Source organism: Pseudophryne corroboree, chromosome 2 (genome assembly GCF_028390025.1).
Source record: "Pseudophryne corroboree isolate aPseCor3 chromosome 2, aPseCor3.hap2, whole genome shotgun sequence".
Classification (NCBI taxonomy): Eukaryota; Metazoa; Chordata; class Amphibia; order Anura; family Myobatrachidae; genus Pseudophryne; species Pseudophryne corroboree.
Genome location: NC_086445.1, coordinates 689,669,972 through 689,694,232, shown reverse-complemented (window position 1 = coordinate 689,694,232; position 24,261 = coordinate 689,669,972). Strand labels below are relative to the sequence as shown.

The 24,261-nt window shown below is 46.1% G+C and overlaps 1 protein-coding gene across 5 annotated transcripts in view; it reads left to right on the top strand.

The window, feature by feature from the left end:
* The window catches only part of AMPD2 (adenosine monophosphate deaminase 2), a 253,015-nt gene that overhangs the window by 118,377 nt on the left and 110,377 nt on the right, over positions 1-24,261 (top strand). The gene's annotated exons all lie outside the window — the stretch shown is intronic.

The window sequence follows — 24,261 nt, the reverse complement described above, 5'->3', positions numbered from 1 at the left end:
TAAAGAGAATAAAATACAGTATTAATCTGGCAAAGTGACGTATATTACAATAATGGATTAAATGGATAGCGGAGCATTGATAGATGGTTAACCAGTATCTGCAGGTAGGAGTGTTGTTGGCCTGTCATGCAGCAAAAATGTGTTTTCTCTGACGTCCTAGTGGATGCTGGGAACTCCGTAAGGACCATGGGGAATAGCGGCTCCGCAGGAGTCTGGGCACATCTAAAGAAAGCTTTAGGATCACCTGGTGTGCACTGGCTCCTCCCCCTATGACCCTCCTCCAAGCCTCAGTTAGATTTCTGTGCCCGACGAGAAGGGTGCACACTAGGGGCTCTCCTGAGCTCTTTGTGAAAGTTTTAGTTTAGGTTTATTATTTTCAGTGAGACCTGCTGGCAACAGGCTCACTGCATCGTGGGACTAAGGGGAGAAGAAACGGACTCACCTGCGTGCAGAGTGGATCGGGTTTCTTAGGCTACTGGACATTAGCTCCAGAGGGACGATCACAGGTTCAGCCTGGATGGGTCCCGGAGCCGCGCCGCCGGCCCCCTTACAGAGCCAGAAGAGCGAAGAGGTCCGGTGAAATCGGCGGCAGAAGACGATCCTGTCTTCAGATAAGGTAGCGCACAGCACCGCAGCTGTGCGCCATTGCTCTCAGCACACTTCACACTCCGGTCACTGAGGGTGCAGGGCGCTGGGGGGGCAGCGCCCTGAGACGCAATAAATCGATAAAAACCTTATATGGCTAAAATAAATGCATCACATATAACTCCTGGGCTATATGGATGCATTTAACCCCTGCCAAAACATACAGAAAAACGGATGATAAGGACGCCGAGAAAGGGGCGGAGCCTATCTCCTCAGCACACTGGCGCCATTTTCCCTCACAGCTCAGTTGGAGGGAAGCTCCCTGGCTCTCCCCTGCAGTCACTACACTACAGAAAGGGGTTAAAAAAGAGAGGGGGGCACAAATTATGCGCAGTATAAACAATACAGCAGCTATAAAGGGAAAAACACTTATATAAGGTTATCCCTATATATATATAGCGCTCTGGTGTGTGCTGGCAAACTCTCCCTCTGTCTCCCCAAAGGGCTAGTGGGTCCTGTCCTCTATCAGAGCATTCCCTGTGTGTGTGCTGTGTGTCGGTACGTTTGTGTCGACATGTATGAGGAGAAAAATGATGTGGAGACGGAGTAGAGTGTCTGTAATAGTGTTATCACCCCCTAGGGGGTCGACACCTGAGTGGATGTACTGTTGAAATTGCGTGACAGTGTCAGCTTTGTATAAAAGACAGTGGTTGACATGAGACAGCCGGCTACTCAGCTTGTGCATGTCCAGACGTCTCATACAGGGGCTCTAAAGCGCCCGTTACCTCAGATACAGACGCCGACACGGATACTGACTCCTGTGTCGACGGTGAAGAGACAACCGTGATTTCCAATAGGGCCACTCATTGCATGATTGATGCAATGGAAAATGTTTACACTTTTCTGATAATATGAATACCACCAAAAAAAAGGGGTATTATGTTTGGTGAGGAAAAACTTCCTGTAGTTTTCCTAAATCTGAAAAATAAAATGAGGTGTGTGATGATGCGTGGGTTTCCCCCCGATAACAATTGATAATTCTAAAAAGTTATTGGCAGTATACCTTTTCCCGCCAGAGGTTAGGGTGCGTTGGGAAACACCCCCTACAGGGGATAAGGCGCTCACACGCTTGTAAGAACAAGGGCTCTACCCTCTCTTGAGATGGCCGCCCTTAAGGATCCTGCTGATAAAAAGCAGGAGGGTATCCTAAAATGTATTTACACACATACTAGTGTTATACTGCGACCAGCAATCGCCTCAGCCTGGATGTGCAGTGCTGGGTTGGCGTGGTCGGATTCCCTGACTGGAAATATTGATATCCTAGATAAGGACAGTATATTATTGCCTATAGAGCAATTAAAAGATGCATTTCTATATATGCATGATGCACAGCGGAATATTTGCCGACTGGCATCAAGTATAAGTGCGTTGTATTCTACCAGTAAAGTGGTCAGGGATTCCAAACGGCATTTGGAAGTATTGCCTTAAAAAAAGGGGATGTACCCTAGGTCGCCTCTCAAAATAAGACGCCGTATTATCAGGCGCAGTCCTGGTTGGCAAGCGGACAAAAGGGTTCCTCTTTTCTGCTTGTGACAGAGGGAGAGGAAAATGGCTGCAGAGATCAGCCAGTTCCCAGGAACAGAAACCCTTTTCCGCCTCTGCCAAGCCCTCAGTATGACGCTAGGGCTTTACAAGTTCAGGCACGGTGGGGGCCCGTTCTCAGTGAATTTCAGTGCGCAGTGGGCTCACTCGCAAGTAGACCCCGGGATCCTTCAGGTGTTATCTCAGGGGTACAAAATTGGAATTCGAGACGTATTCCCCTCGCCGTTTCCAAAAAGTCTGTTTTACCGACGTCTCCCGCTGACAGGGAGGCAGTTTTGGAAGCCATTCACAAGCTGTATTCCCAGCAGGTGATAATTAAGGTACCCCTCCTGCAACAGGGAACGGGGTATTATTCCACACTATTGTGGTACCGAAGCCAGACGGCTCGGTGAGACCGATTTTAAAATCTAAAATCTTTGAACACTTACATACAGAGGTTCAAATTCAAAATTGAGTCACTCAGAGCAGTGATTGCAAACCTGGAAGAAGGGGACTACATGATGTCTCGGGACATCAAGGATGCTTACCTTCATGTCAAAATTTACCCTTCTCACCAAGGGTATCTCAGGTTATGGTACAGAACTGTCACTATCAGTTCAGACGCTGCCGTAGGGAGGGTCCACGGCACCCCGGGTCTTTACTGAAGTAATGACCGAAATGATGATATTCCTTCAAAGGAAGGGAATTTTTAGTTATCCTTTACTTGGACGATTCCCTGATAAGGGTAAGATCCAGGGAACAGTTGGAGATCGGTGTAGCACTATCTCAGGTAGTGTTGCGGCAGCACGATTGGATTCTCAATATTCCAGATTCGCAGCTGGTTCCGACGACTTGTCTTCTGTTCCTAAGGATGATCCTGGACACAGTCCAGAAAGAAGGTGTTTCTCCCGGAGGAAAAAGCCAGGGAGTTATCCGAGCTAGTCAGGAACCTCCTAAAACCAAACCAAGTCTCAGTGCATCAATGCACAAGGGTTCTGGGTAAAAATGGTGGCTTCCTACGAAGCAATCCCATTCGGCAGATTCCACGCAAGACTTTCCAGTGGAACCTACTGGACAAATGGTCCGGGTCGCATCTTCAGATGCATCAGCGGATAACCCTGTCACCAGGGACAAGGGTATCCCTCCTGTGGTGGTTGCAGAGTGCTCATCTTCTAGAGGGCCGCAGATTCGGCATTCAGGACTGGATCCTGGTGACCACGGATGCCAGCCTGCGAGGCTGGGGAGCAGTCACACAGGGAAGGAATATCCAGGGCTTATGGTCAAGCCTGGAGACATCACTTCACATAAATATCCTGAAGCTAAGGGCCATTTACAATGCTCTAAGCTTAGCAAGACCTCTGCTTCAAGGTCAGCCGGTGTTGTTTCAGTCGGACAACATTACGGCAGTCACCCACGTAAACAGACAGGGTGCCACAAGAAGCAGGAGGGCAATGGCAGAAGCTGCATGGATTCTTCGCTGGGCGAAAAACCATGTGATAGCACTGTCAGCAGTTTTCATTCCGGGAGTGGACAACTGGGAAGCAGATTTCCTCAGCACGACCTCCACCCGGGAGAGTAGGGACTTCACCCAGAAGTCTTCCACATGATTATAAACCGTTGGGGAAAAACTCGACAGGTATTGCGCCAGGTCAAGGGACCCTCAGGCAATAGCTGTAGATGCTCTGGTAACACCGTGGGTGTACCAATCAGTGTATGGGTTCCCTCCTCTGCCTCTCATACCCAAGGTACTGAGATTGTTAAGATGGAGAGGAGTAAGCACTATATTAGTGGCTCCGGATTGGCCAAGAAGGACTTGGTAACCGGAACTTCAAGAGATGCTCACGGAGGATCCGTGGCCTCTACCTCTAAGAAGGGACCTGCTTCAGCGGGGACCTTGTCTGTTCCAAGACTTGCCGCGGCTGCGTTGACGGCATGGCGGTTGAACGCCGGATCCTGAAGAAAAAAGGCATTCCGGATGAAGTCATCCCTATCCTGATCAAGGCGGGAAGGATGTAACCGAAAAACATTATCACCGCATTTGGCGAAAATATGTTGCGTGGGCGAGGCCAGTAAGGCTCGACGGAGGAAATTCAACTGGGTCGATTCCTACATTTCCTGCAAACAGGAGTATCTATGGGCCTGAAATTGGGGTCCATTAAGGTTCAAATTTCGGCTCTTGTCGATTTTCTTCCAAAAAAGAACTAGCTTCAGTCCCTGAAGTTCAGACGTTTGTTAAAGGGGTACTGCATATACAGACTCCTTTTGTGCCTTCAGTGGCACTTTGGGATCTCAAGGTGGTTTTTGGGTTCCAAAAGTCACATTGGTTTGACCCACTTAAATCTGTGGAGTTAAAATATCTCACAGAAAAAGTGGTCATGCTGTTGGCTATGGCCTGGGCCAGGCGCGTGTCAGAATTGGTGGCTTTATCCTGTAAAAGCCCTTATCTGAGTTTCCATTCGGACAGGGCGGAATTGAGGACTCGTCCTCAGTTTCTCCCTAAGGTGGTTTTAGCGTTCACCTGAACCAAACCTATTGTGGTGCCTGCGGCTACTAGGGACTTGGGGGACTCCAAGTTGCTAGACGTTGTCAGGACCCGGAAAATATATGTTTCCAGGACGGCTGGAGTCAGGAAATCTGACTTGCTGTTTATCCTGTATGCACCCAACTAGCTGGGTGCTCCTGCTTCTAAGCAGACTATTGTTCGTTGGATTTGTAGTACAATTCAGCTTGCACATTCTGTGGCAGGCCTGCCACAGCCAAAAATCTGTAAATGCCCACTCCACAAGGAAGGTGGGCTCATCTTGGGCAGCTGCCAAGGGGTCTCGGCTTTACAACTTTGCCGAGCAGTTACTTGGTCAGGAGCAAATACGTTTGTAAAATTCTACAAATTTGATACCCTGGCTGAGGAGGACCGGGAGTTCTCTCATTGGGTGCTGCAGAGTCATCCGCACTCTCCCGCCCGTTTTGGGAGCTTTGGTATAATCCCCATGGTCCTTACGGAGTTCCCAGCATCCACTAGGACGTCAGAGAAAATAAGAATTTACTTACCGATAATTCTATTTCTCGTAGTCCGTAGTGGATGCTGGGCGCCCATCCCAAGTGCGGATTGTCTGCAATACTGGTACATAATTATTGTTACCAAAAAAATTCGGGTTATTGCTGTAGTGAGCCATCTTTTCTAGAGGCTCCTCTATTATCATGCTGTTAACTGGGTTCAGATCACAAGTTGTACGGTGTGATTGGTGTGGCTGGTATGAGTCTTACCCGGGATTCAAAATCCTTCCTTATTGTGTACGCTCGTCCAAGCACAGTATCCTAACTGAGGCTTGGAGGAGGGTCATAGGGGGAGGAGCCAGTGCACACCAGGTGATCCTAAAGCTTTCTTTAGATGTGCCCAGACTCCTGCGGAGCCGCTATTCCCCATGGTCCTTACGGAGTTCCCAGCATCCACTACGGACTACGAGAAATAGAATTATCGGTAAGTAAATTCTTATTATCAGGTTAGGCTAAAACTGATTTGCAATGCATTTTCTCTAGCATCTATAAGGGATATTGGGGAGACTTATACAATGGGGTATAGACGGGGTCCAAAGGAGCCGGTGCACTTTAAATGTCTTCACTGGGTGTGCTGGCTCCTCCCCTCTATGCCCCCTCCCACAGGAAGTTTAGAAAAAAGTGCCTTCAGGAGAGGATGCACATTTCTGCAGCTTAAACTTTTATAATTTTCGGTATGCTGTTTGGGCAACAGCATACCTGCACCGTGGGAGCTAGGGGGGGCGGTCACTGGCCTTGCGAGGTGTCAGAGCCGCTTCCTCGTTGCAGGACCACCGTCCTGAGAGGTTGTTTGTACAGCGGGGCACTGCGCCTTAGCTGTCGCAGTCGCAGCATGCCGCACACCCCTAACAAGAGCCTGAAGGTGACGACAGTGGTGAGTACAAACCGGGGGCCCCGCTAGGGGGTCATCCAGTTCAAAGTGCGGCTGACACGCAGGGGAGCCATACGGGACCCTCCTCGGGGGGACCCGCTATAGCCCTCTGTGTACACTGGCTAGCGGTGGCTTAAACTAGCACTTGTGTGATGTTTTTAAGCTAATTCGGAGTCTTTGCCAGTATAAAGAACACTGTAGTTCCTGCGCCATTGGGGGGGGGTGGGGGGGGGGGCGGAGGTAGGAAATTCTGGGAAGAACCCCAGAGGGTTGAAGTATCAATCTCTCGACTGTCAAAACAGGCGGTGCTGCCTGCCCCGGGCTCCTTTACCATAAAGGACCCTGGGGACAGAAAAATAGAGACTACACTAAAGTCTATCTACACAGCAGCAGGTGTACCGCAAAGGCCAGTCATAGCGGGTTGCTGGATGACCCATGTCATTCACACGTGTGCTTCTAAAATTCAGGAGGGCCTCTCCGTGGATATGCCTCTGGTCATTACGATGACTCTCCTGAAGCACATTCAGGACACTGCACCCGTCCTGTGTGACTCGCTCAAAGAGATGGGCAATATTAATGCTAGGACCTCTGCAATGGCAGTGTCGGCGCGCAGGGCCTTGCGGTTGTGTCAATGGATAGCAGATGCAGAGTTCAAGCGCAATGTGGAATCTCTCCTCTTTTCTGGGGAATGTCTCTTTGGGGTTGAGTTGGATACGTGGATTTCTAAAGTTACTGCGGGGAAATCCACGTTTCTCCCCTCTGGGGCTCCGCCGGTTAGGCGTTCCTACCCGGGGCCGTCTGTTCAGTCCTTTCGGTCTAACAGATTTCGATCTAGGGCCAGAGGTGCCTCCAATGCGGCTAGAGGCACCAGCATGTAAGACAAGAAGACCTGTGAACACCGGTTCTCAGGAACAGAGCACCGGTTCTGCTTCCACTAAGTCCTCAGCATGATGGTGTCCACCCACCCCAAGGGGATATTGAGGTGGGAGCTCGACTGCGTCACTTCAGTCGCATCTGGGAAAGTTCGTGCCAGGGTCCTGGGTAAGGAACCTCATTTCTCAGGACTACAGGCTGGAGTTCGACGGTGCTCCTCCCCAACAATTTTTCAAATCAAGCTTACCAGCTGTGGAAGATACGCAAGTTACAGGCCATCCAAAAGTTGGTCCAGTCCCGCGTCATTGTTCCAGTACTAATACAATAACGGGGAACGGGTTATTGCTCCAACCTGTTTGTGGTACCGAAGCCGGACAGGCGAGGGCAGTGGATGCACTGACGTTGCCTTGGCCTTACCGGCTGTCTACCTGTTTCTTCCGATTCTGTTGCTCCCAAGGATGCTCAAGCGAATCAGAAATCAAGGAGTCCAGGCAATTCTGATTGCCCCGAATTGGACTCGGAGGGCGTGGTACGCGGATCTTCTAGACAAGTCCATCGAAGACCCTTGGCCTCTACCACTAAGAAGAGATCTTCAGCAAGGACTGTTCATCTACCCAGACTTACAGCGACTTTGTTTGACGACATAGATGCTGAGCGGAACATCCTAGCTCACAAGGGCCTTTTCAAAAGAGTCATTGCTACCATGGTTCAGGACAGGAAACCTGTGACGTCAAAACACTATCATCATATCTGGAGGAAATATGTCTCTTGTTGCGAGTAACGCTCGTATCCGCCTGTGGAGTTCCACTTGGGATGTTTCCTCCGTTTCCTTCAAGCCAGTGTGGATATGGGCTTATGCCTGGGTTCCATTAAGGTCCAGATTTCGTCCCTCTCAATATTCTTCCAGAAGAAATTGGCAGTATTGCCAGAAGTGCAGACCTTCTTGCAAGGAGTACTTCACATTCAACCTCCTTTTGTACCGCCCATGCCACCCTGGGATTTAAAAGTAGTGTTGGAATTTCTACAGTCCTCCTGGTTTGAACCTCTGATGATGGTATAAGACAAGTACCTCACGTGGAAGACGGTGAAGTTACTGGCCTTGGCTTCTGCTAGACGTGTCTCAGAATTGGGGGCCTTATCATGTAAAAGTCCCTACTTGGTCTTTTACGAGGACAGAGAGGAGCTCAGGAATAGGCAGCAGTTCCTGCCGAAGGTTGTCTCTACGTTCCACTTGAATCAACCTATTGTGGTTCCGTCAAGTTCTGGCACTTCTGCTCCTCCGGAGGCATTGGATGCTGTGCGAGCCTTGAAGATCTATGTCAAGCGAACGGCTCGGATCAGAAAGACGGATTCCTTGTTTGTGCTCTATGATGCACAGAAAAAGGGTTGTCCTGCTTCGAAGCAGTCCATTGCTCATTGGCTTAGACTAACTATCCAACAGGCCTATGTTTCGGCAGCCTTACCTAAGTCTCTGAAGGCCCACTCTACAAGATCAGTGGGCCCTTCCTGGGCGGCTGACTGTGGAGTCTCGGCCTTGCAACTATGCTGAGCTGCTACCTGGTCGGGGAAGAGCACTTTTGTAAAATTCTACAAGTTTGATGCCCTGGCCAAAGAGGATACCCAGTTTGGGCAGGCAGTGCTGCAGAAGTCTCTGCACATTCCCGCCCGTTATGGAAGCTTTGGGAGGTCCCCATCGTACTAAGGTGGTCATTCTGAGTTGATCATTAGCTGCATTCATTCGCTGTGCAGCGATGAGGCAAAAAAAGGCACTTCTGCGCATGCATATGCGGCGCAATGCGCACACGCGATGTACTATTACAACGAATTATGTCGTTTCACACTGGGTCTAGCAAAGCTTTTCAGTCACACTGCTTGCCGCAGAGTGATTGACATGAAGTGGGCGTTTCTGGCTGTCAACTGACCGTTTTCAGGGAATGTTCGGAAAAACGCAGGCATGCCAGAAAAAACGCAGGCGTGGCTGGGCGATGCAGTGCGTGTTTGTGACGTCAAAACAGTAACTGATTGGTCTGAAGTGGTCGCAAGCGCTGAGTAGGTTTTGAGCTACTCTGAAACTGCACAAAAAAACTTTGTAGCCGCTCTGTGATCCTTTCGTTTGCACTTCTGCTAAGCTAAAATACACTCCCAGTGGGAGGCGGCATAGTGTTTGCACGGCTGCTAAAAACTGCTAGCGAGCGATCAACTCGGAATGACCACCTAAGTCTCCCCAATATCTCTTATGGATGCTAGAGAAAATAGGTTTTTAATTACCTACCGGTAAATCCTTTTCTCGTAGTCCATAAGGGATATTGGGCGCCCGCCTCAGTGCGTTGACTTTTCTGCAGGTTCTCTTGTATGGTTACCCGTTCAGCTGTTTCTGTTTGTTTTTTCCAGCCGTTGCTGGTTGTTTTATGTTAGTGGTGTGCTGGTGTGTAAATCTCACCACTTATTGTTGTTATGTTCCTTCTCTCAAGTATGTCTTTTCTCCTTCAGGCACTGTTTTACCTATAACTGCCTGTCGGATGGGGCATAGAGGGGAGGAGCCTGCACACCCAGTGAAGAAATTTAAAGTGCGGCGGCTCCTTTGGACCCCGTCTATACCCCATTGTACTTAGGCCCTCATTCCGAGTTGATCGCTCGCTGACGATTTTCGCAGCGCAGCGATCAGGTATAAAAACGGCAAAACTGCGCATGCGTACGGGCCGCAGTGTGCACGCGCGCCGTACTTTCACACAAAAGTATGTCGTTTTACACAAGGTCTAGCGACTCTTTTACGTCGCTCTGTTGATCGGTGAGTGATTGGCAGGAAGTGTGAGTTTCTGGGTGGCAACTGACCGTTTTCCGGGAATGTGCTAAAAATCGCAGGTGTGTCAGGTGTAAACGCAGACGTAAATACAAAGTAAGAGAGATGTAACTTGCGCCCTGTAGCCGCTTTGCACTAAACCCCCAAAGATCACCACTCTTCAATACATATACAACACAAACAAATGGAGTAGTTCACAAGCGCTACAACACGGACGGATCAAGGCCTCTGCAAGATTGTCTTAATGTTCAGGTAACTATCCCCTCGACCAGGTTCGCACCTGTGGACTGACCTCCTCTCATTAGGGGAAAAACATAGAAAGGTTTCTTTAGCACCACCACGGACACATTCGGTTCCAGGGGTTATCCTCTCCCTCAGTGTAGGTGCTCACCTTACTACAGGTCCCTATGTGCCTTGAAAGGTGTCTTTTTCTCTGAACTTCTTATGTCTTTTTGTGTTCACAACATTAGGATGCTTATTTTTCCTCAAATATGAGATCCATTCAAAAAGATATATTTTTAGCCCCTTGGCGGTAAGGTTTTACTTATATTTCCACCACCCTGTATGGAGGCCTTAAGACCGGGAGATTTATTTATATTTTCTTGGGAGGAATTTCTCCGATCGGCTTCTAAGGGGAGTGTTTAAGGAAAAACCCAGTCCGTCTTTTTAGGGTGATTTTTTGATCAGCTTTTACGGATTATTTTATTGTTGTATGTTGTATTCCATCGATGGAGTTGTAGGTGGAATACATTTTTTTAATATATCTTTTTGAATGGATCTCATATTTGAGGAAAAATAAGCATCCTGAGAAAAGGTATACACGGCCTTATAGAAGAGGTCGGTGGAAGGACACAGTGAAAGAAACCTTTCAAGGAACATAGGGCCTATATTCAAGGTGAGCGTCTTATTGGAGGGAAAGGGTGACCCCTAATGTTGTGAACACAAAAAGACATAAGAAGTTCAGAGAAAAAGACACCTTTCAAGGCACATAGGGACCTGTAGTAAGGTGAGCACCTACACTGAGGGAGAGGATAACCTCTGGAACCGAATGTGTCCGTGGTGGTGCTAAAGAAACCTTTCTATGTTTTTCCCCCAATGAGAGGAGGTCGGTCCACAGGTGCGAACCTGGTCGAGGGGATAGTTACCTGAACATTAAGACAATCTTGCAGAGGCCTTGATCCGTCCGTGTTGTAGCGCTTGTGAACTACTCCATTTGTTTGTGTTGTAAACGCAGACGTGCCTGGGGAAACGGGGGAGTGGCTGGCCGAACGCAGGGCGTGTTTGTGACGTCAAAGCAGGAACTAAACAGACTGAAGTGATCGCAAGGAAGGAGTAGGTCTGCAGCCACTCTTAAACTGCATGAAAAAATATCAGCACTGTTCTGCTAACCTTTCGGTCGCACTTCTGCTAAGCTAAGATACACTCCCAGAGGACGGCGGCTTAGCGTTTGCACTGCTGCAAAAAGCAGCTAGCGAGCGATCAACTCGGAATGAGGGCCTTAGTCTCCACATTATGGCAGCGGTTCCCAAACGCAGTCCTCAAGGCACCCTAACGGTCCAGGTTTTAAATGTATCCATGCTTGGCCACAGGTGACTTAAGTAGCACCTCAGAGAAAGACTGTGTGGTTGTCCTGCACTGCCCAAAATAATTTCTAATAACAGTGTATGAAAATGTATATAAGCCAACTATTCTTAAAAATTTAATGGGAGAGTCCCTAAAAAAATCACAGTGTTGGCGGTGCTCCCCAGAGGAAAATATGACAATATAATCACAAGGGGTTGTCCCAGGGAAAGGAACATGGGACGAAAGCGTTTACCTCTTTGTGGGGGCACTACTAAATTTATAAGTTTATTATTTAAAATTTAACTTTTATTAAGTCATAATATAAAAGTATTCTTATTCTTTAAAACCAGTATTCATAATTTCCCTTATGGAAACTATTTTATAGACATCAAGTGGGGGAGGGAATATATACATATATATTAAATACTCAATGTACAATTCCCCAGGGTGAAATATTCACACAAATAAACTGTAGTGGTTTTATTGCAAAAATTTGCACTAACCACTATCGGGTATAAATACCAAAAGACAGAGCGCTACTGTAAATGGAACTGTAGTCCAACGTCCTTAATGTAATCTTATGGTTTCTTATAGCTCTGGATAATGCTCCCCTTTAAACGTGCGGCATTGGTTCCTAATTATTGGAGTCTAAATATGTATGCAGAGCCATTCATAAAGGACAAACACACGTCCCATGGGAAACAATCAGTCCAGTCGGAGTACAGGTTGTAACTCCCTGGATATAACAATCACAAATAAAATAAATATATAAAGGTTACTGTGCAGATGGAAATATCCGTGCTGTAATCCTATTGTAGAAAAAAGGAACAAAGCAGGCCCCTGCGAATTACAGAAATTGTGTGAATGTACTCCAAAATTAGTTATAGCTATAAGCACGCAGTATTAATAACTTTTTAGCCACCAGCAGCTACAATATTGCAGTCACTCAGTGTTGCAGATTTAGATTCAAAACATTTAACTTCGCAACATTTGTAACAGCACCATAAATGTAAAAAAAGCAGAGGAATTGCCAACCTTACTGAACACACATCTAAGCAAGCTATAATAACAAAAGTGTAGCAGTCAAAATGCAGCCTATGTATCTCTAGATTTGTGTGGTTAAACGTCTATAGCACAAGAAAAAATAATAATAATTATAATCACCCATTAACATGCAAAACATCTGGTTACTGCAAAGTTCATCAACGCTGATCCATTCAAAGAGTGTGACCAAATACACCCTTGGATATTAATTATAATCGGGCTGACAGATATAGGGTATAACAGATATATGTGCTGACAACAAATCTACTGACAGAGAATAGTGCCTGCTCCGTAACCCCAGGCAACTTCTACTGCCTTCCCATGTGTGCGTAATAGCCCATTGAATCGGGGGTGAGAGTGTTACCCGGGACGGTAGCAGGTAGAAGAAAGAAAAGAGTGTTTCTGCTTTCGTGTTCACCAACGTTCTGGAACCCTGGTGATATGATTATCATTGCAGGGCTGCAGACATGGTTATCACACGATGAGAGAACACAGAAATACCTATAGGCAGTTTCACTGCCGGTTGTGTCAGCGGCTTCAGCACTGATATGAATGCGGGTGGCAGGTAGCGGATGACTTGTCCTCCTCTGTTAATTAGCCTGTAACTCCGAGTGTGCAGCGGACAGTTCGTTGAGCTGCATGCAATGTTGGCTCTCTCTGTTAAGTAACCTCAGTATATGAACAGCGGGTAGCAGGTGATGTAACGGCGGCTGGTGGTTCAGCGGTGATGCGGGCAGTAGTCAGCGGGTGGTGTACACTTGCGTGTTCAGGGGTTGGTAACTCAGTGCAGATTCAGGGTAATCATTAAAGAGTAGCGTCTCTGTCTACAAACGAGTAGCCGACTCCACGTGTGCATATTGCGGGAGTCCGGTAGTGACGTCTAGTGACGAAGTTAATGGGCTGAACGTACGTTTCACCCTCTCAGGGGCTTGTTCACCGAATGCCTGTCTGACACAAAAGATCTCCTGGCTTATCAATGTAGATGAGCCAATCATAGTACTGATCTAAAGTGAATGACATGTCCTTTATCCAACTAGAGAGCTGAGTAAAACTAAAGAAAGGTTGCGTATTTATTAAATAAGGTTCTGGGCCAGGTGAGCAGCAAGGAGATAGTACTACATAACTGCCCGGCCAATATATCAAAAAAAGGAGTTTGGTAAACATAAGTCATAAAGATTGGGAAGAGAATACTAATAAATGAAACCGGGTTATAACATGTTATTAATATAATGACCTGAGGCTTCTTTTGCAATTAGACTAAATTAGGATATTGTAATTGCGAGGAATGAGGAAATAAATATAATATCATTACAGGAATACAAGAAAAAGAAAAAAAAGAAAAAAAGAGAAACAAACAGGCACTTATCAGATTAAATAAGATAAAATGAAAAAGTATGCGTATAAATATACACATGTATATCTTGCATATCAGGTTTGTACATATTAATTTTAACAGTAGAGTAAAAAAAAACAAAAGCTGAAAGAGTTGCAACCATACTATTATATGGAGCACAATAGTTATTAATTTATGTAGGGATATAGACCATAGATAAAAGAGATTAGGGGCACATTCAAGAAAAGTCTTTTAATAGGAATCTGCTGAGATAAATTGAACTAGAGTAACGCACCCTCAGTTATACTAATATATGTAATAAGGGGAACAAAGTTTATCCCAAAAGCTAATAACATAATCTTAGAATGACAGTCCTGTTAAGGGCAAATGGTGTGCCGGAATGGTAATACATCTGTCCCTATAAGACTCAAGAGAGAGATGTATGTGTGTATTAATTGTGGGCTATCAAGAGGTTATGACATGATTAGGTGGTAAGAAATGCGCTATAATTAATGTTCTCATTAAGCCCTTTTGGGGATATGGATCCAAGTTTGAAAATCCATTGGCTTTCCCTTCTAAGGAGTTCCCTCTGTAGGTTGCCGCCCCTTATCCCCAAATGAATCTGTTCCAATCCAAAGACTCGCAGGCATTCTGAGGAGTTCTGGTGTACAGAGGAGAAATGTCTAGCCACCGTTGTAAGTGGCTTGAAAGCTTTCCGATCCCGTACAGCATTTCTAATTGTACCAATATGTTCCAGGATGCGCTGTTTTAGCATCCTGGAAGTCATGCCCACGTAATAGATATTGCATGTGCATGTGATGCAATAGATGACGTTCTTAGTTCTACAATTAAAGAAATCTGAAATAGAATGCTCCATCCCATATTTATCTTCTATTGTAGTTTGTTGTAGGATATGTTTGCACACTTTACAAGTGCAGCACGGGTGGCTCCCTCGTACCGACGGTTTCCTAGATGGTCTTTCCTAGATAGTCATTTCGAGGAAAGACCATCTAGGAAACCGTCGGTACGAGGGAGCCACCCGTGCGGCACTTGTAAAGTGTGCAAACATATCCTACAACAAACTACAATAGAAGACAAATATGGGATGGAGCATTCTATTTCAGATTTCTTTAATTGTAGAACTAAGAACGTCATCTATTGCATCACATGCACATGCAATATCTATTACGTGGGCATGACTTCCAGGATGCTAAAACAGCGCATCCTGGAACATATTGGTACAATTAGAAATGCAGAACGGGATCGGAAAGCTTTCAAGCCACTTACAACGGTGGCTAAACATTTATCCTCTGTACACCAGAACTCCTCAGAATGCCTGCGAGTCTTTGGATTGGAACAGATTCATTTGGGGATAAGGGGCGGCAACCTACAGCGGGAACTCCTTAGAAGGGAAAGCCAATGGATTTTCAAACTTGGCTCCATATCCCCAAAGGGGCTTAATGAGAACATTAATTATAGCGCATTTCTTACCACCTAATCATGTCATAACCTCTTGATAGCCCACAATTAATACACACATACATCTCTCTCTTGAGTCTTATAGGGACAGATGTATTACCATTCCGGCACACCATTTGCCCTTAACAGGACTGTCATTCTAAGATTATGTTATTAGCTTTTGGGATAAACTTTGTTCCCCTTATTACATATATTAGTATAACTGAGGGTGCGTTACTCTAGTTCAATTTATCTCAGCAGACTTCCTATTAAAAGACTTTTCTTGATTGTGCCCCTAATCTCTTTTATCTATGGTCTATATCCCTACATAAATTAATAACTATTGTGCTCCATATAATAGTATGGTTGCAACTCTTTCAGCTTTTGGTGTTTTTTAACTCTACTGTTTGTAACTCTGTTCCTTCACTTTGCTATTTTTTGCATAAATTAATATGTACAAACCTGATATGCAAGATATACATGTGTATATTTATACGCATACTTTTTCATTTTATCTTATTTAATCTGATAAGTGCCTGTTTGTTTCTCTTTTTTTCTTTTTTTTCTTTTTTTTCTTTTTCTTGTATTCCTGTAATGATATTATATTTATTTCCTCATTCCTCGCAATTACAATATCCTAATTTAGTCTAATTACAAAAGAAGCCTCAGGTCATTATATTAATAACATGTTATAACCCGGTTTCATTTATTAGTATTCTCTTCCCAATCTTTATGACTTATGTTTACCAAACTCCTTTTTTTGATATATTGGCCGGGCAGTTATGTAGTACTATCTCCTTGCTGCTCACCTGGCCCAGAACCTTATTTAATAAATACGCAACTTTTCTTTAGTTTTACTCAGCTCTCTAATTGGATAAAGGACATGTCATTCACTTTAGATCAGTACTATGATTGGCTCATCTACATTGATAAGCCAGGAGATCTTTTGTGTCAGACAGGCATTCGGTGAACAAGCCCCTGAGAGGGTGAAACGTACGTTCAGCCCATTAACTTCGTCACTAGACGTCACTACCGGACTCCCGCAATATGCACACCTGGAGTCGGCTACTCGTTTGTAGGCAGAGACGCTACTCTTTAATGATTACCCTGAATCTGCACTGAGTTACCAACCCCTGAACACGCAAGTGTACACCACCCGCTGACTACTGCCCGCATCACCGCTGAACCACCAGCCGCCGTTACGTCACCTGCTACCCGCTGTTCATATACTGAGGTTACTTAACAGAGAGAGCCAACATTGCATGCAGCTCAACGAACTGTCCGCTGCACACTCGGGGTTACAGGCCAATTAACAGAGGAGGACAAGTCATCCGCTACCTGCCACCCGCATTCATATCAGTGCTGAAGCCGCTGACACAACCGGCAGTGAAACTGCCTATAGGTATTTCTGTGTTCTCTCATCGTGTGATAACCATGTCTGCAGCCCTGCAATGATAATCATATCACCAGGGTTCCAGAACGTTGGTGAACACGAAAGCAGAAACACTCTTTTCTTTCTTCTACCTGCTACCGTCCCGGGTAACACTCTCACCCCCGATTCAATGGGCTATTACGCACACATGGGAAGGCAGTAGAAGTTGCCTGGGGTTACGGAGCAGGCACTATTCTCTGTCAGTAGATTTGTTGTCAGCACATATATCTGTTATACCCTATATCTGTCAGCCCGATTATAATTAATATCCAAGGGTGTATTTGGTCACACTCTTTGAATGGATCAGCGTTGATGAACTTTGCAGTAACCAGATGTTTTGCATATTAATGGGTGATTATAATTATTATTATTTTTTCTTGTGCTATAGACTTTTAACCACACAAATCTAGAGATACATAGGCTGCATTTTGACTGCTGCACTTTTGTTATTATAGCTTGCTTAGATTTGTGTTCAGTAAGGTTGGCAATTCCTCTGCTTTTTTGACATTTATGGTGCTGTTACAAATGTTGCGAAGTTAAATGTTTTGAATCTAAATCTGCAACACTGAGTGACTGCAATATTGTAGCTGCTGGTGGCTAAAAAGTTATTAATACTGCGTGCTTATAGCTATAACTAATTTTGGAGTACATTCACACAATTTCTGTAATTCGCAGGGGCCTGCTTTGTTCCTTTTTTCTACAATAGGATTACAGCACGGATATTTCCATCTGCACAGTAACCTTTATATATTTATTTTATTTGTGATTGTTATATCCAGGGAGTTACAACCTGTACTCCGACTGGACTGATTGTTTCCCATGGGACGTGTGTTTGTCCTTTATGAATGGCTCTGCATACATATTTAGACTCCAATAATTAGGAACCAATGCCGCACGTTTAAAGGGGAGCATTATCCAGAGCTATAAGAAACCATAAGACTACATTAAGGACGTTGGACTACAGTTCCATTTACAGTAGCGCTCTGTCTTTTGGTATTTATACCCGATAGTGGTTAGTACAAATTTTTGCAATAAAAACACTACAGTTTATTTGTGTGAATATTTCACCCTGGGGAATTGTACATTGAGTATTTAATATATATATGTATATATTCCCTCCCCCACTTGATGTCTATAAAATAGTTTCCATAAGGGAAATTATGAATACTGGTTTTAAAGAATAAGAATACTTTTATATTATGACTTAATAAAAGTTACATTTTAAATAATAAACTTATAAATTTAGTAGTGCCCCCACAAAGAGGTAAACGCTTTCGTCCCATGTTCCCTTCCCTGGGACAACCCCTTGTGATTAAGTAGCACCTCAGTCAATTTGATTTAACCATCTGTGCTGAACCATGGATATACCTAAATCCTGGACTGTTGGGGTGCCTTGAGGACCGTGTTTGGGAACCTCTGCTTTATGGACTACGAGAAAAGAATTTACTTCTAGGTAATTAAAATCCTATTTTTAGTTTCTCTGAATTCTGCATGCAATGAATAACAGGAAATGCCAACGTTGTCAGGATAAATTCACCGTTATAATTATTTGGCTAATCTTAAATTATTTACTACTTTACCTAGCTAAAATAATAATAGCTTCCACTAGCAGAAAAAGTTCTTTTTCTTCCAGCAAGGCAGGGCTCACTGGTCCATTGGACTGCAGGTAGGGGCTGGAGCTGGCACCTAAATTAAACTGTAGGTTTAAAAATAAGCTTTGATAGGAGCGCACAGTTTGAGTGCATGCGGCTGCGGGAGCTTTCCTAGGCTTACCGCGTGGCAGCCGTGGCGTGGGGTGGTTCACTCCGGCGGGGATCTTCCACAGCACTCTGGTCTCTACTAAGAAACCGTCTGGGCTTGGAGACCGGCTTGTGGACTGTGCCCGCTCTCACGTTTTTAGAGGGTGCAGGAGCAGCAGCGAGGTCCTGGATGGTGGCCGCCATTTTTTTAGCTCTTCTGCGTTGGGTCCCTTCCTATTTATGAAGGCAGAGTGCACATGTTACAGGTTGCCCGTGCACAGTGGGCTGGACCAGCATTTCCCCCCACTATGGGAAGTTCACTTGGTCCGGATAAAGGTGGTAATTCAGACTTGATCGCTCGCTAGCTGGTTTTTGCAGTCCTGCTTTCGCATAGTCGCTGCCCACCAGGGAGTGTATTTTAGCTGTGCAAGTGTGCGATTGCATGTGCAGCCGAGTAGTACAAGAAAACTTTGTGCAGTTTCTGAGTTGCCCAGGACTTACTCAGCCGCTGCGATCACTTCAGCCTGTCCGGGGCCGGAATTGACGTCAGACACCCGCCCTGCAAACGCTTTGACACGCCTGCGTTATTCCAACCACTCCCTGAAAACGGTCAGTTGCCACCCACAAACGCCTTCTTCCTGTAAATCTCCTTGCGATCGGCTGTGCGAATGGATTCTTCGTAAAACCCATCGCACAGCAACGATCCACTTTGTACCCGTGAGACGCGCCTGCGCATTGCGGTGCATACACGTGCAGTTCTGACCTGATCGCAGCGCTGAAAAAAACGCTAGTGAGCAATCAGGTCAGAATGACCCCCAAAGAGTGGAGACTAGAGGGGGTGTAGTTTCCAACAGTGCGATTCCCCCAGGCAGTGATCCTGACGACGGCATTGACCGAAACAGCTGTTGGGAGCTATGACTGGGTTGATCAGAGGACCCCAGGAACTGTGAGATGTATTATGTTCTAAGCCATGAACTGTCTTTGCCTATTATGCTGAATTTACACAATGACTTGAATGACATTAAACCTATTTAAATGGAGTGCTGGCCTCATCTTCAACATAGCCCCTGCTGGAGCCTCATGGTGTGGATGTTTGTATATACAGGTTGAGTATCCCATATCCAAATATCCGAAATACGGAATATTCCGAAATACGGACTTTTTTGAGTGAGAGTGAGATAGTGAAACTTTTGTTTTTTGATGGCTCAATGTACACAAACTTTATTTAATACACAAAGTTATTAAAAATATTGTATTAAATGACCTTCAGGCTGTGTGTATAAGGTGTATAAGAAACATAAATGAATTGTGTGAATGTACACACACTTTGTTTAATGCACAAAGTTATAAAAAATAATGGCTAAAATGACCTTCAGGCTGTGTGTATAAGGTGTATATGAGACATAAATGCATTCTGTGCTTAGATTTAGGTCCCATCACCATGATATCTCCTTATGGTATGCAATTATTCCAAAATACGGAAAAATCCCATATCCAAAATACCTCTGGTCCCAAGCATTTTGGATAAGGGATACTCAACCTGTATATATATATATATATATATATATATATATATATTTATGGTTTCCCTCTCAAATATGCGTATCTCTATATGCTATTTGTTGCCATGTCTCACACTCACCTATGTGTGTTTACGCTATATGTTGCTGTGTATCACACTCGCCTCTGTGTGTTTATCAGTATTTAACAGTATCTTGCTGTGTCACTCTATCCTATGCAGGGCCAGTGCTAGCTGCTCAGCAAGGGTATGCAATGCAGAGAGGCGCTCTCCCTACTCTGCTACCCTCCTTTACTCTGTCCAGTGTTTTTGCGGTCGCCGCTGTGCCAGTCCTGCTGAGTTTTAACCGCAGCTCTACTCTTCAGGCACAGGCGGATCTAAGGTGAGGGAGGAGAGGCAGCCACGCATCCCAGCCGGAGGGGACCCAGAGCAGGTGGCAGATTGGGCAATGAGGGGCCAATTGCCATATGTAACCCCACCCCCAGTCACTCTCCATGTTAGCTTACTGCAGCCTGTATAGTGGAGGAGCTCTGAGCTTTGTTCTCACGAGACATAGCTCTGCAGGTCACACTCGGGTGACTGACTGCATCTCCAGCTCTGTCCCTCTCCTGATCAGCGCAATGGTAAGCAACATTATCCCCCTCCTCACTAGACAAATATACAGTATAGAGAACGAGCGTAGAGAAGGGGTTGGGGGCTGGAGATGGTTACTGAGACTTCACAATGACAGGTGCATGTAGCCACTGCTACATACACCTTCCATCCCTGCACCTTGTTACTGCTCTCACTAAGCACTGCAACTGCACCCCTTCCCTGTGCCACCCTTGTACCTGTAACTGCTCCCCATGCAAGGGGCACCCTGTAACTTCCACCTTTGCACCTTCCCTGCAACTATGACATCAACCCCCTCCCCCCTCACTGCACACTGAAATGACTTCCCTATACAGTATAACTGCCTCTCACCTCATGCAAGTGACACCACTTAACCCTATAACTTTCTCCCTTGCACACAGTTACACCCCCTGCAATTGCACCTTGCAACTGTCCCCACTGCACATTGTATATTCTGCACCCCTACCCTTATACAAATGACACCCCTGGACCCTCTAACAGCACTCTGTAACAGCCACCCCTGCACCATAACTTCCTACCCCTGCACCCCGTAACTCCCACTGCTGCACCATATAACTGACACCCATGTAAGTGACACTTCTGCACCCCATACAACTACACCCCTACATGCTGTAAACGCACTCACCTGCAACTGCACCCCCAGATCCTGTAACTACCCTTCCCCTACATCCTGTAACTTCCCCCTGCTCACTGTAATATGCCCACCTGCACCCTGTAACTGTCCGCACTCCTCATCCTGTTACTGCCTCTTCCTGTGCCATGTACTGCCCTGTCCCTGGGTGGAACAGCCGCTGCCCTCTTCCTGCAGGCTTGCTGAAGCCCTGATATCATCATCTGTGCATGTGCGGCACTGCCTACTTTTAACAGCAGGAAACCGCAGCCAGATCAGCACACACAGGATAGGACCCCGTGCGGCCAGTTAAAACAACAGTGGTGGCCGGCCAGGTCAGTGACTAATAGGGTGAGGGAAAATTAATATGGGGACTGGCAAAACTGGATTAAGGGGGGGAGGGCACAGGGAGAACGTGTATTGTCACTCTGTGCATAACTCACTGTCCTACTGTCCCATGTGTATATCCCTCTGTCACCCTGTGTATGTCCCTCTGTCACCCTGTGTATGACTCTCTGTCACCCTGTGTATGACCCTCTGTCACCCTGTGTATGACCCTCTGTCACCCCATGTATATGTGCCACTGTCACCTTGTGTATGCCCCTCTGTCATCCCGTGTATGTCCCCCTGTGTATGTACCTCTGCCACTCCCCTTGTATTGAAACTATGCACATTTACTGGTATCTAGTACAGCTAAACTCCCCCCTTCCCCTATCATGGGGGCCCCCTATCATTTTCTTCTAAATCTGCCCTTGCTATGTCTGTGTGGCATAATGTGTAAGTGACATTACTATAGGCATTATGTATAAGTGGCATTACTGTGGACATTATGTGTAAGGGGCACTACTACTACTATGGGCATTATGTGTATATGGGGCACTACTACTGTGGGCATTATGTGTATAAGTGGAGCTACTACTGTGGACATTATGGGGTATATGCAATTGCGGTCGAATTCCCGAAAATGTCGAAAAACGGGACATTTTCGCCCCCAAAAAAAATTCGACAATGCAATACAGTACTTTTCGGCAAAAAAACGGCCATTCCAAATTCGACTTTTTGAAATTCGACATTTGTCAAATTCGACATTTCTCTGACGTCCTAGTGGATGCTGGGAACTCCGTAAGGACCATGGGGAATAGACGGGCTCCGCAGGAGACTGGGCACTCTAAAAGAAAGATTAGGTACTATCTGGTGTGCACTGGCTCCTCCCTCTATGCCCCTCCTCCAGACCTCAGTTAGAATCTGTGCCCGGCCAGAGCTGGATGCACCTAGTGGGCTCTCCTGAGCTTGCTAGAAAGAAAGTATTTGTTAGGTTTTTTATTTTCAGTGAGATCTGCTGGCAACAGACTCACTGCTACGTGGGACTGAGGGGAGAGAAGCAAACCTACCTGCGTGCAGCTAGCTTGTGCTTCTTAGGCTACTGGACACCATTAGCTCCAGAGGGTTTGAACACAGGGCCTGACCTCGATCGTCCGTTCCCGGAGCCGCGCCGCCGTCCCCCTTGCAGAGCCAGAAGACAGAAGAAGGAGATAAAATCGGCGGCAGAAGACTCCGGTCTTCATTAAGGTAGCGCACAGCACTGCAGCTGGGCGCCATTGCTCCCACTGCACACCACACACTCCGGTCACTGTAGGGTGCAGGGCGCTGGGGGGGGCGCCCTGGGCAGCAATAAGTATACCTTTTGGCACAAAACACACATAGTACAGTCTGGAAAACTGTATATGTGTAAAACCCCCGCCATTTTTAGTCAGAAACAGGACAGAAGCCGGGCCTTCTTCCTCAGCACACCAGCGCCATTTTCTCTTCACAGCTCCGCTGGAAGGAAGCTCCCCAGGCTCTCCCCAGCAGTATCCTGGTACACAAAGGGTGAAAAGAGAGGGGGGGGGGGGCGCAAAATTTGTATATACAGCAGCTACTGGGTAAACACTGAGTTGTAGTGTAATCCCTGGGTTATATAGCGTTGGGGTGTGTGCTGGCATACTCTCTCTCTGTCTCTCCAAAGGGCCTTGTGGGGGAACTGTCCTCAAATAGAGCATCCCCTGTGTGTGTGTTGTGTCGGTACGCGTGTGTCGACATGTCTGAGGTAAAAGGCTCCTCTAAGGAGGTGATAGAGCGGATATGTGTGTGAGAGGGTGTCTCCGTCGACAACACCGACACCTGTTTGGATATGTGTAAGTGCTAAGGTGAATTTATTGCACAAAAGGTTAGGGAACAGACAGGAAATATACCCATGTCTGTCCCTATGTCACAGAGACCTTCAGAGTCTCTCAATGCTCACTATCCATAATAACAAATATCGACATGGAGTTTAACTCCACTGTCGACTACGATAATGCAAAGTTACAGCCAAGATGGCTATACGGTATTCAATATATGATTATTGAAATAATAGATGATTTGCATATCACTGATGACTCATCTGTCCCTGATACGAGAGTACACATGTTTAAGGGGAAGAATGCTGAGGTAAATTTCCCTCCTCTCATGAGGAAAAAGAGCGGGAATCTCCAGACAAGAGACGGCAGCTTCCCACAAGAGAATTCTCAGGCTGTATCCTTTCCCCACTAGGGCCAGGATGCGTTGAGAATCTTCCCCTAGGGTGTCCTGTTTGCACAGACGGTAGCACTTGCTATTCTCAGGGATCCTGCAGATAGCGTGCACATTCTAGTATACTACCCAGACCGGCGATTGTGTCGGCATGGGTTTATAGCGCTGTGGCAGCGTGGACAGGTACCTTATCAGCAGAGATGAGACCCTAGTATGCAATATAAATATATTAAAGATGCTGTCTTAAGTGATAGATATATAGTTATAAAGCATGCCCAAAGAGACATGAGTATACTGGGTCCTAGAGTCAAAGCTATGTCGATCTCTGCTTAACGTGTCCTGTAGAATATGCATTGGACAGATGATGCCGACTTAAGAGGCATATGGAAGGCTGAGGATTGTGTGGAGAAGGGTTCTCGGGTCTGGTCTCCACAGCTATAGCTGGTAATTCTGCTAGTTTGCCTTATATTCCTGCACAGCCTAAGAAAGCACGACATTATTAAATGCAGCCTTTCGTATAAAGAAACAAGAAAGTCTGAGGGGCGTCCTTTCTTGTCAGAGCCGGGCAGCTAGTTCCCAGGTACAGAAGTCCTCCCCGGCCCCTACAAAAATCCAC